Source organism: Macaca mulatta, chromosome 6, assembly GCF_049350105.2.
Source record: "Macaca mulatta isolate MMU2019108-1 chromosome 6, T2T-MMU8v2.0, whole genome shotgun sequence".
NCBI classification, from domain to species: Eukaryota; Metazoa; Chordata; class Mammalia; order Primates; family Cercopithecidae; genus Macaca; species Macaca mulatta.
In genome coordinates this window covers 73,152,970-73,157,032 of record NC_133411.1, presented here as the reverse complement: position 1 = coordinate 73,157,032, position 4,063 = coordinate 73,152,970, and the positions used below count along the sequence as shown (strand labels likewise).

General features: G+C 41.3%; 1 pseudogene across 1 annotated transcript; it reads left to right on the top strand.

Moving 5' to 3' along the window:
* Positions 1-2,691: 2,691 nt before the first annotated feature.
* LOC100429388 (peptidyl-prolyl cis-trans isomerase A pseudogene) lies at positions 2,692-3,800 on the top strand (annotated as a pseudogene). The gene has a single exon (XR_001445323.3). The product of XR_001445323.3 is annotated as a peptidyl-prolyl cis-trans isomerase A pseudogene (transcript).
* The last annotated feature ends 263 nt before the right edge of the window (positions 3,801-4,063 follow it).

The window sequence follows — 4,063 nt, the reverse complement described above, 5'->3', positions numbered from 1 at the left end:
TACATGGAAAAAAATTAAACTTTCTTATGTTGCATCCAACTAACTACCTTGTCACTTCGAGGACAACAAAGTGGTAGTTATTGTTGAAGATGTGTAGAAGAAAATTTAACAAAAGTTAGTTACAACCTAGGAGTTCTGAAAAGCCTGCCCAAGAACTAAACTTTATTATTGCCTTTCCATGGAGGGAAAGCCTGGGTATCTCTCCAAATTTAAATGAAAATATTACTGCTAGTGATTAAATGTGAAAACTGGGCTGGGTGCAGTGGCTCATGTCTGTGATCCCAGCACTTTAGGAGGTCAAAGAGGTAGGACCACTTGAGCCCAGGAGTTCAAGACCAGCCTGAGCAGCATAGATAGACCCTATCTCTATGAAAAAAAAAAAAAAATAGCTGTATGTGATGGTACAGGCCTCTAGCCCCAGCTACTCAGGAGGCTGAGGTGGGAGGATCATTTGAGCCCAGGAATTTGAGGCTGCAGTGAGCCATGATGCACCACTGCACTCCAGCCTAGGTGACAGAGCGGGACCCTGTCCCAAAAAAAAAAAAAAAAGGAAAGAAAGTGAAAATCCTTTTACATTCAGTACCCTATAGATGTGCAAGCATCTTTACCAATCTGTGTTCCATCTTTGGACAAGTAAATGTGACCTGAACTCATCTGTCTATACTTTATTCAAAATTTCTAGCTCCATAAAGGGATACAAATGGCCAGGCTCTCAAATTCAAGTCTAGAGAAGTTAAAATCCTGATTGTTTACAAAACTTGTCCATCAAATAGAGCTGGTGTAATTAACTCTGGCACCCCTAAATTCATTTTGCATATTCAGTGGTTGCTATGAAAAGCTAGATCAGAAATAACAAATGCACAGACAGCACCATTAGCAGGGTGCAGGCATCACACGTTTTTCCTTGGGTTGCTTCTGTTACCAAACTTGCAGACATGAGACTAGAGCATTTCTGACAGTTAAGTCCCACAAAAAGATGCTGTTCATTTATTTTGGCAGTGGGTTGTACTATTCTAAGAAAGCAGCTGTGCATGGCAGAACCCAACATTATAACTCAAAATCTGTCACGTCTTAGCATTTGCAGGACATTGGGTTGTGGCATTTTAGAAGGAGATGAAACAGATAGGATGATGTCTTAAGAAACAGCAGTTAAAATGCTATGACTTGTAAAATCCCTTATATGCACTACAATGTTTTGAGTTATTAAAGTACATATAATTTAAAGGGCAATTTACTTTACATTATTTGTACTGCTGTATATTCCTACCATATTGGTCAATTATATTTCTTTGTAGACAGTTTTAAACTTGTGCAGTTCAATAGTAGCTCATGTGTATGTTTAAATCTTAAGCCAACATGAGATTTACATTGATATTGTAGAAATTCTAGTGAGAATTTTTCAAGTTATATAAAATTTTCTACAAGTGCTCTACTTAAATAGAATATTCTGCACATAAAATAAGCCAGCAATACAATAGCTGAGAAGTGGGCTTTTATTTTTCACCTTACACCTTTCTGGAAAACACAGTTGCAAACTCACTCTGTGTGGATTTCAAGGCACACAGGGAAACATCCATGTATATAGCCAGGGAACAACTTTATCTGCTAGGAAGACAATGACTTTCTTCTGGACTCACGTGACAAAAAACTCACACTTGAATGATAGACACATCTTTTTCTTTCTGTTTGTTGGCAGGTTGTCCACTATAAACCCATAGGAGTTTGCATGCTAAGTAGAATTGGAGGGTAAGAAGGAAACGAGAAGATAACAAAGTGCCTAAACAATTTTTCTTCTTTCCCCCAGCATGAGGAGTACACATCAGAAGTTTATTTCCCCTATAGTCAGTACCTAACTATCTTTATGTAGATGTTAATCAACTTCTTTAATGATGCTGCTGGAATAAAATACTACCACTGTTCAGGGTCACAGACACACATCATATATTTTTGTTTTTGCATATATGTTAGAGCTAATTCATTCCATTGTGTCTATGTATATCATTGTATATGGTATTTATCTATATCATTGTACATAGTTGTCTGCATTTTATGATGTTGGAATAGAGATTTGATTTTGCAATTGAGATACACCTATATTGAGTTGTTTGTTAGTTTGTTTTTAAAAAATTCTTTCTCGCCGGGCGCAGTGGCTCAAGCCTGTAATCCCAGCACTTTGGGAGGCCGAAACGGCGGATCACGAGGTCAGGAGATCGAGACCATCCTGGCTAACACTGTGAAACCCCGTCTCTACTAAGAAATACAAAAAATTAGCCGGGCGAGGTGGCGGGCGCCTGTAGTCCCAGCTACTCGGGTGGCTGAGGCAGGAGAATGGTGTAAACCCGGGAGGCGGAGCTTGCAGTGAGCTGAGATCCGGCCACTGCACTCCAGCCTGGGCGACAGAGCAAGACTCCACCTCAAAAAAAAAAAAAAAAAAAAAAATTCTTTCTCAGATTATTTCCTTTTTTCTAGTCTGCTTTAGGGCAGACACCCCGAAAGGGTCTGTATGTGGAACAGACTGGGCATTGTTGGTGGTATGTACTTCAGTTCCATGGAAACCATGTCTATGAGTCAGAAAGCAAACACCAGGTCTGTTGTATTGATACCAGGAGGTGTGTTACTAATATAACACCTGACATGTGTGAACTGGCCAGACATCTCCCCAAGAGATGCTGTACAGGATGCCATGAGGGTTGGAGCTAATTGGAAGTATAATCCATGACTGGGGAAGGCAAAATCATACCATCCTAGAAGCAGGCCCATTCCTTTGGCTTCTCAGTGGGGAGCTTGTTTTCTTATTAGTGCTGATGGTTTTATTGCAGTCAGTGGAAGACAAGAGGCCGTTTGCTTCTTGCACATCAATCAATCACTTCTGGTCCTGAGGCCTCAGGATATGTTCAGCAGAAAGCAGGCCACACAGCCTCACTCCTGAATTCTTGGAGAGCATTCAAACAAGACAGCTAACTACAAGACTCCAGTGAATCAGACTTTATGGTCGGAAGCGGTGTGAAGAAAAACCCAAATGTCGGCTTTGCAGACGCTGCCACCGAGGAAAGTCCTGTACTACTAGCCATGGTCAACCCTACCGTGTTCTTCGACATTGCTGTCGACGGCGAGCCCTTGGGCTGCGTCTCCTTCGAGCTGTTTGCAGACAAGGTTCCAAAGACAGCAGAAAATTTTCGTGCTCTGAGCACTGGAGAGAAAGGGTTTGGTTATAAGGGTTCCTGCTTTCACAGAATTATTCCAGGGTTTATGTGTCAGGGTGGTGACTTCACACGCCGTAATGGCACTGGTGGCAAGTCCATCTATGGGGAGAAATTTGAAGATGAGAACTTCATCCTAAAGCATACAGGTCCTGGCATCTTGTCCATGGCAAATGCTGGACCCAAGACAAATGGTTCCCAGTTTTTCATCTGCACTGCCAAGACTGAGTGGTTGGATGGCAAGCATGTGGTCTTTGGCAAAGTGAAAGAAGGCATGAATATTGTGGAGGCCATGGAGCGCTTTGGGTCCAGGAATGGCAAGACCAGCAAGAAGATCACCATTGCTGACTGTGGACAACTCGAATAAGTTTGACTTGTGTTTTATCTTAACCACCAGACCATTCCTTCTGTAGCTCAGGAGAGCACCCCTCCACCCCATTTGCTCGCAGTATCCTAGAATCTTTGTGCTCTCGCTGCAGTTCCCTTTGGGTTCCATGTTTTCCTTGTTCTCTCCCATGCCTAGCTGGATTGCAGAGTTAAGTTTATGATTATGAAATAAAAACTAAGTAACAATTGTCAAAAAAAAAAAAAAAAGAAAAACCCAAATGTCTCCAAATGATTAAGTAAAACAGGTCGCTTATCTATTGTTTTCTAGGCATCATGTGCCTGCTCTAAGCCAAGGTTTGCTAATGAAGGCCTTTAGCCTGTTTTTGTATGGCCCACAAACTAAAAATGTTTTTAAAGCATTGTTTTTAAAAAAAAAAAAAAATCCCCAAAGCAGAGAATATGGGACAGAGACTGTATGTGGACCACGAACCCTGAAGTATTTACTATCTGATCTTTCATGTAAAAATGTCTAAGCA